This window comes from Orycteropus afer, unplaced genomic scaffold, assembly GCF_000298275.1.
Source record: "Orycteropus afer afer isolate SDZICR_OR568_19922 unplaced genomic scaffold, OryAfe1.0 scaffold00481, whole genome shotgun sequence".
Taxonomy (NCBI): Eukaryota; Metazoa; Chordata; class Mammalia; order Tubulidentata; family Orycteropodidae; genus Orycteropus; species Orycteropus afer.
Window position 1 is genome coordinate 2121260 of NW_006922068.1, and position 8945 is coordinate 2130204.

An 8945-nucleotide genomic window follows, 5' to 3' on the forward strand; every position below is an offset into this window, starting at 1 on the left:
GAGGAAGTGGGAGGGGAGCTGTTGCATTGTGGTAAACTGTGGTCAATGACTTGAGACAAAGTATATGTGAACTTCTGTATGGAAAGTGAATTTGCTCTGTAAATCTTCACCCAAATAAAGATAATAATAGTAATAATAAAATCCTAAACTCACTGCCATCAACCTGATTCTGACTCATAGCGACCCCTTTTGGGTTTCCGAGGTGGTAAATCTTTACGGAAGTGGGTTGCCCAGTCATCCTTCCATGGAGTGGCTTGTGGGTTTCAACCGCCAACCTTCTATTTAGCAATTAAATCACTTAGCAATCAATGCCTTAGGTACTACACCACCATAGCACCTTAGGTTGTGATAGTGGATTAAATTATTTCTCTGATTACTCTTAATTCTAAAATTTTACTGTCCTATTATTTTATTCAAAAATGAAGAGTAAGGAATTAAGAAGTGATCTCAGGTAGAAGGCTAACCTCTGCCTGGAGGAGTGGCTGCCCCAGCTGAGATCAGTGTAACATTGGTCTTCAATTCTTTCTCTGGATGGAGGGAAGAGGTTGGATGGGTAGGAAGATGGGCAAGAACCTGAAAGTCAGAGCAGATCTACTAACAGTCCAGGCTCAGCACCAATGGTCACTACCTTTGCTGACCCTACCCTCTGTTACAACTCAACTGTGGGTTCACAATGCAGTGTAGGTATACAGTGATTACAGTCTTCAAGTTATGCAACCTTTCTCACCTTCCTTTTCTGAGATGTTCCTCCCTCATGATACAAGCTCACTGCCCTGTACAGTTCCTTTCTAATGTTTTGAGTTGCTGTTGTCTATTCGATCCCATATAGATAATTAAGAAAGCATAATGCTTAAGGCAGACCTTTTTTACTAGCTAAGCTAAACTATTTTTCAGTTTTAAGATGACTTCAGGGGATACCTTTGTTTTAAGGCTTAAATATTATCTCAGAGCAATAGTTTCAGGGGTTCATTTACCTTCTATGACTCAAGAAAATCTAGAGCCCATGAGAATTTTAAATTTTGTTCTGCATTTCCTCCATTTTGATTAGGATTCCTCTGTGGAAACTTTGATGAAATGATCAGTAATGATAGCCAGTCATGATGACCTCTGGGTGCAGTGGTTAAGGCATTAGGCTGCTAATCAAGAGGTAAATAGTTCAAATCCACCAGCCACTTTGTGAGAGAAAGATGAGGCAATCTGCTTCTGTAAAGATTTATAGCCTTGCAAACCCTGTGGGGGTCACTAGCAGACAGAATTGACTCAATGACAGCAGGTTTGGTTTGGTTTGGTAGCCAAGCACAATTCACTTCTTTTAGTTTCATAGCAGAGGAGGCAATTTCTCATGAAGGTAGTTAGCTACACATTCCATATCCTCTTCCTACTCTGATTCTCCTTCTTCCTCTGTTGCTCCAGTTGAATAGAGATCAATTGCTGTGCCCTGTATGGCCATTTGCATGCTTTTAAGACCCCAAACACTATGCAGTGAACCAGGAGGTAGAACAGAAGCACTCAATATATTAGGCCAATTAACAGCAGTGTCCCATGAGACCATGTCCCTAAACCTCCAAACCAAGAAACCAAATCCCATGAGGTCTTTTGTTGTACATAAACAGCCTCAGAAGCTAGTCTTTCTGTTTTCATTTATTTATTTTGTCATTGTTGTAAATATCTTATAAAACTTTTGCCAAGTCAGTTTTTTAAAGGTGTACAATTTATTGGCAGCAATTACAATAATTGGCTTTGTAACCCTACCCTCAATCAATGTGATTTCTCCATCACCATTAACCTTCTCCTTCCCACCCATGGTAACCACTAATAAACTTTGGTCTCTGTACCTTTCTTTGTCTTTTAATATAAATGAGGTCATACAATATTTGTCTTTTTGTGATGTTTTCAAGCTCCACACATATTGCAGCATGTATCAAGACATCATCTCTCCTACTGGCTAAGTGGTCTTCCATTGTATATATGTAATACACTTTGTTTATGCATTTCTCTATTGATGGGCATTTAGGCTGTCTTCACATTTTGACTATTGTAAATAGTGCTTCAATGAACATTGGTGTACAAGTCCCTTTTTGAGTCTCTGGTTTCCAGTTTTTGGCTATATACCTAGGAGTGGAATTGCTGCTTCATATGGTTTTGAGGAACCCCCTGCCCAATGTTTTCTACAACAGCTGAACCATTTTCCATTGGGGATCCAATATGTCCATATCCTCACCAGCATTCGTTGTTTTCTGTTTTTTAATCTTAGCTGTTGTGGTGGTTATGTTTGTGTGTCAACTTGGCTGGGCCTGGTTGAGGGGCTGGGCAGCTGCATGTAGTTATTCCCCATGAGGAAACTGGTAATTAACTCCATGGTGGAATCTATTGGAGCAGCTGAGTTAGCTGCTTTGGGTATGTGCTGTTTCCCGTATATAAGAAACAGCTTTGGGAATGGTCTCCAGTTTATGGCACTCTTGAACACTGCATGCAGCTATGTCGCTGTTCAGCAGCCTGCCATGCGCTGCTGATCCTGGGACTTCCAATGGACTTGAATCAATGGCCTGCCGTGTTGTTTGGTAATATCGGGACTGTGCCTTACTACTTGTCAACCTTGGGTTTGTTAACCTCAGCAGCCAGTAGCTGCCTCAGTGAAGAGATGCCTCTAGCTTCAGTGGGCTGGGAGCAAGAGGCAGAGCTGAAGCCCAAGGGTGAGGGGCTTTCACACAGCCCTTCGAGACTGGCACTTTGAACTTGGACTTCTAGCCTCCCAAACTGTAAGAGAATAAACTCCTGTTTGTTAAGGCCATGCCATTGGTGGAATATTCTTGTCAGAGCGGCACTAAGTAACCAGAACAGCTGCCCTAGTGAGAGTGCAAGGGTATCTCATTGTGCTTTTGATTTGCATCTGGACAATCTACTTCCATAGTGATACAGCCTCGGTAACCCAAGGAGGGGTCACTATGAGTTGGTTCCGACTTCACGGCAGTGAGTTTGTTTTTGTTTTTGTTTTTGTTTTTTTGACAGCTAATTATGCTGACATTTTTTCATATGTTTGGTGACCATTTGAATGTCATCTTTGGTTAAATGTCTATTCAAGTCCTTTGCCCATTTTATGATTGGGTTACTTATTGATTTTTGCTGTTAAGTTGTCAAAGATTTATGTGTGTTTTGGTTATTAGATTCTTATCAGATATATGGTTTCAGAAGATATTCTTTCAGTCAGTAGTTTGTCTTTTCATTTTTTGATAAGCTCTTTGGATAAATAAAAGTTTTTAATTTTTATGAGGTCCCATTGATTTGTCTTTTGCTGTTTGTGCTTTTGTTATGTTAGATAATACATTATTAAAAGTTAGGCCAAACAGTGTTGCCACTGCATTTTCTTCTATGAATTTTATGGTTTTAGCTTGCTCATTTAAGTCCTTATCCATGTTGGTTTTGCTTTTGTGTGTGGTATAAGCCACAAGTTCTGTTTCATTTTTCTGCATGTGAAAATCCAATTTTCCCAGCACAATGTATTGAAGATACTCTTCATTCACCACCAAATGAACTTAGCTCCCTTGTCAAAAATCAGCTGACCGTACAGGTGTGTAGGTTTATTTCTGGACTCTTCCTTTCTATTTCATTGGTCTATATGGCTATTGTTATACCAATACCAGGCTGTTTTGAATTTTGTAGCTGTATAGTATGTTTTAATATCAGGAAATGTGACTCTTCTCTTTCAACATTGCTTTAGCTATCTGGGGCCTCTTGCCATTCCATACAAAGTTGAGGAGTGGTTTTTCTGTTGCTGTAAAGAACACTGTTGGAATTTTGATTGGCATTATGTTAAATTTATACATGACTCTGAGTAGTATTGACATCTCAACAATATTAAGAGTTCCAATCAGTGAACATGAAACATCTTCCCATTTATATAAGTCTTTAATATTTTCCAGCAATATTTTATAGTTTTTATTGTATAGAAACTATTTCTTGTCCCTGGTTAGATTTATTACTAGGTATTTTATTCTCTTAGATGCTATTGTAAATGGATTTTTTTTTCCTAATTTTCCTTTCAGGTTTCTCATTGCTAATATATAGAAACCCAGATGATCTTTGTTTGTTGATCTTGACACCTTGCAACTTTGCTAAATTCCTCTATCAACTCTAGAAATCTTCTTGTGGACTCTTTGGGATATTCTCTATATAGGATTATATCATCAATGGATAGAGATCATTTTAATTCTTCTTTTCCAATATGAATACCTTTCATTTCTTTTTCTTGTCTTATTGCTCTGGCTAGTACTTATAATACAATATTGAATCAAAGTAGTAAGAGCAAGCATGCTTGTCTTATTCCCAATTTTAAGGGAAAATCTCTCAGTCTTTCTCCATTAAGTATAAAGTTAGCTAGACACCTACAAAGCACTTCACCCAGTGCATGGAACATTCTCCAGGATAGACCATATGTTAGGTCATAAAGCAAGCCTTAACAAATTTAAAAACTTTGAAATACTGCAAAGCATCTTCTCAGATCACAATGCTACAAATGGCTATATACCTAGGAGTGGAATTGTTGCTTCATATGGTTTTGAGGAAACCTCCCCCCAATGTTTTCTATAACAGCTGTACCATTTTCCATTGGGGATCCAATATGTCCATATCCTCACCAGCATTTGTTGTTTTCTGTTTTTTAATCTTAGCTGTTGTGGTGGTTATGTTTGTGTGTCAACTTGGCTGGGCCTGGTTGAGGGGCTGGGAAGCTGCATGTAGTTATTCCCCATGAAGAGACTGGTAATTAACTCCATGGTGGAATCTATTGGAGAAGCTGAGTTAGCTGCTTTGGGTATGTGCTCTTTTTCCTGTATATAAGAAACAGGAAGGAAGAAATAGGAAGATCAATGGACAAAGAGCAAACACATGAAAACTGAATAACACCCTCCTTAAGAACGACTGGGTAAGAGAAGAAATAAAAAATGAAATTAAAATATTCCTTGAATCCAATGAGAATGAAAACACAGCATACCAAAATCTTTGGGACACAACGAAAGCAGTGATCAGAGGCTAATTTATAGCAATAAATGTACACATCAAAAAAGAAGAAAGAGCCAAATAAATACCTTAACCCAACATCTTCAACAATTAGAAAAAGACCAGCAAAAAAAGCCTTCAGTCACCAAAAGAAAAGAAACAATAAAGATTCAAGCAGAAATAAGTGAAACAGAAAATGGAAAGATAATAGAAAAAATCAACAATACTAGAAGTTGGTTTTTCGAAAAGATAAGTAAAATTGACAAACCACTGGCAAATTTAACAAAAGAAAAGAGGGAGAGAATACAAATAACATGAATAAGAAATGAAATGGGACATATCACAACAGAATCAACTGAAATAAAAAGGATAATATCAGAATACTATGATGAACTATATTCCAACAAATTTGAATGTCTAGAAGAAATGGTCAGATTTCTTGAAACATACTAGATTTCTAGAATGGATAGATTTCTAGAAACATACCTAAACTAACACAGACAGGGATGGAAAATTTGAACAGACCCATAACAAAAGAAGAAATAGAACAGGTCATAAAAAAATTACCAACAAAAAAAGCTCTGGCCTAGATGGTTTCACTGGAGAATTCTATCGAAAATTCAAAGAAGAACTGACACCAATCCTATTCAAACTATTCCAAAACATAGAAAAGGATGGAATCCTCCCAAATTCATTTTATGAAGCAAGCATAACCTTGATACCAAAATCAAGCAAAGACATCACTAAAAAGGAAAACTATAGACCAACATCCCTCATGAATATGGATGCAAACATCTTCAACAAAATCCTAGCCAATAGACTCCAACAACATATCCAAAAAATAATACATTATGACTAAGTGGGGTTCATATCAACTAAGCAAGGATGGTTCACCATTAGAAAAACAATCAACATCAACCACCACATAAATAAAACAAAGAAAAAGAACCACATGATCATATCAATGGAGGCAGAAAAGGCATTTGATAAAATCCAACACCCATTTATGACAAAAACTCTCTATATATATCTGTGCATATAGTCAACCACAAAAAAATATATATTTTTAAAGATCCCTCTCCCCAAAAAAAGAAAGGGATGTGTTAAAGTGTCCTACTGCTTTTGCAGAATTTTTCAGTTCTCCTTTCAATTCAGTTAACGTTTCCTTATTTTAGAAGAAGCTCTGGTGGCATAGTGGATAAGGCATTTGGCTGCTAACCAGGTCAGTGGGTCAAAAGGAACCATAAAAGGAAGATGGTGCAATCTACTTCCATAAAGATTTATAGCTTAGGAAACCCAGTGGGGGTCATTATGAGTCAGAAATGACTCAGTGATAGTGAGGGTTTTTTTTTTTTCTTTCTTGGTTTATATATTTTGGAGCTCTTTCATTGGGTGCATATTTATTATTGTAATGTGCTCTTGGTCAATTACCCTTTTATCATCATATAAAGTACTTCATTGTCCTTCATGCTGATTTTCACCTTGAAGTCCATTTTATCAGAAATTAATATTGCCACTCCTGTTTTTTTTTTTTAGTTGACATGAGCTTGATATATATTTTCCACCCTCGATTTTTAGTTTATATTTTTCTTTGTGGTTACAGTGAGTCTCTTATAGGCAGCATATTGATGGATCTTCTTTTTTTATCCAATCTGCCACTCTCTCTTGATTGTCCATTTAATGCATTCACATTCAGTGTAATTAGTGATAGGTTTGAATTTACTGCTGTCATTCTTTTGTGTTTTTTCATTTTGAAAGTGATGGTTTCTTTGTTCCAAATATTTTCTTGTGCTTTGTTCTGTATATTTTTCTGTACTAAATTCATTTTGTTATCTAATTTTCTTTCGCTTTTCTTCAGTGTTGTTGATTTAACGTTTACTAAGTCCTTGTGATTTTTTTTTTTTTTTTTGTATTTTGCTTAGAAGGCTTATTAATTTTCATTGTGGTTACCCTGCAGTAGACTCTTATCTTCCTAACTTTATAACAGTCTGTTCTATGTGATATCATTCTGATTTCCTTCTCCATTTGGAATTTTTATAAATGTACTATTTATTCTTTCTATTTGCATTGTAGTTAGTGTCATTTACAGATTGAGTCCTCTGGTTCTTATTTTACTTTTGAGAATTCTTTTCACTGGGTTGGTTTCTAAGAGATGTTGTCATGTGTCTTAATCTTAATTTTTATTGTCTTCCATTGTTTGTTTTCTGTGGGAAGGACTTCCTATAGCATTTCTTGTAGGGTTTGTCTGGTTTTTACAAATTCTCTTAATTTCTGTTTGTTTTGGAATGTCCTAATTTTACCTGTATATTTGAGGGTCAGTTAGGCTGGATATATAGTTCTTGGTGGGCAATCCTTTTCCTTCAAAGGTTGGTGTATGTCATCCCATTGCCTTCTTGCCTGCATGATTTCTGCTGAGAAATCAGAGTTTAGTATTATTGGTTGGTCATTGTAGGTAACATTTCATTTTTTCAGAGCTGCTCTCAAGATTGTTTCTTAGTTTTTAGTTTTGGAAATTGTTATTATAGTATGTCTTCGTGACTTTGTCTTAAGGTCTGTCCTGTATGTGGTTCACTGAACTTCTTGGATGGCTATCTTTTCACCGTTCATGATATTGGAGAAGTTTTCTGCTAGCAAGTCTTAGACAATTTTCTCAGTGTTCTCACCCCCTTTTTTCTGTAATTCCAATCACATGTATGTAATTTCTTTTGCTATCATCCCAGATAACTCTTAGGTTTTTTTCATTTCTCTTCATTCTTTTTTCTCATTTTTCCTCATCCAAGCTAGTGTCAAGTGATTCATCTTCTAACTGGGAAATGTGTTCTTCAGCCAGTTCAACTCTACTCTTTTGTCCTTCCAATGTGTTATCTATTTCAGTAATTTTAATGTCCAATGTCCAATTTCTAATTGCTGTTTTTGTCTGATTTCTCATTGTCTCTTTATTTTGTCATTTTGTCCTTGTATGATTTTCCTGAACTCTTTAAGGCTACCATCTTTTCCTTGCTACTATTTATGGTTTCCTTGAACTCTTGGAAGGTTATATGGTATATGATATATGATATATATGATTTTTTAATTCCTTATCAGGTAGTTCTATTATCTGTTCTTTCTTTGGGGAGATTTCCTGGTTCTTCAGTTTGGTCACTTGCTTCTGCTATCTTGTCCTGTTTCTTTATTGGAATGGAAGTTGTCTGTTGTCTCAGAGACATTTTGAAGTTGTTGTGTTTATTTCTTGATTGTGTGTTGCTTTGTCTCACCCTGGTCTTTTGTTTTGCTTTGTTTCAGTAGATTCAGATGTATGGTGCAGGTGTGCTTCTTGGGTTCTTAGCTTGTTAGCACTGGCACACTCACTAGCTATCTCCATGTTGGTAGAGTAACTGTTGAGAATGTGGGTGTGGGTCTCTGTCACTGAAAAGGAGCTGCAGTTGGGATTAATAGGTGTTGTAAATGGTCTGTTATTGATCTAGTGGTGGAGGAGCTGGTGGTTTGTCCATTGGATAAGGTAGTCAGTGCAGTAGATATGGCTGACTAGTGGAGACTTAATGTTCTTCTCCCATTGGATGTGTCAGGAAAAAAAGAAAAGAATACTAAGGAAAAGAAGAGAAGAAAATGATACAATAGAATAAAAGATAAAACACAGAGAAAAAAGAAAACATTAAGAAAAAGAAAAAGTAGGGGTGGACAAGACTAATGATTAGTGAAAAAGAAGAAGAGGTAAAGGGAGAAATGAACAGATAAAAAGGAAGAAAGTTTGGGGAAAAAAAGAAAAATGAAAGGAAGATGAGGAAACTGAGAGGAGGGACTTTTGTAGTTATAGTCAGCCAGGAGCCCTGGGAATGTGCAGTTGTGGTGAAAACCACCGATCCACTGGGACATGTGCCCCTGGAGCCTGGCATGAGAGAGGACCTTCTCAAAAGATAGTTTTGTTTAGTATAATATTCTTTTTTTTTTTT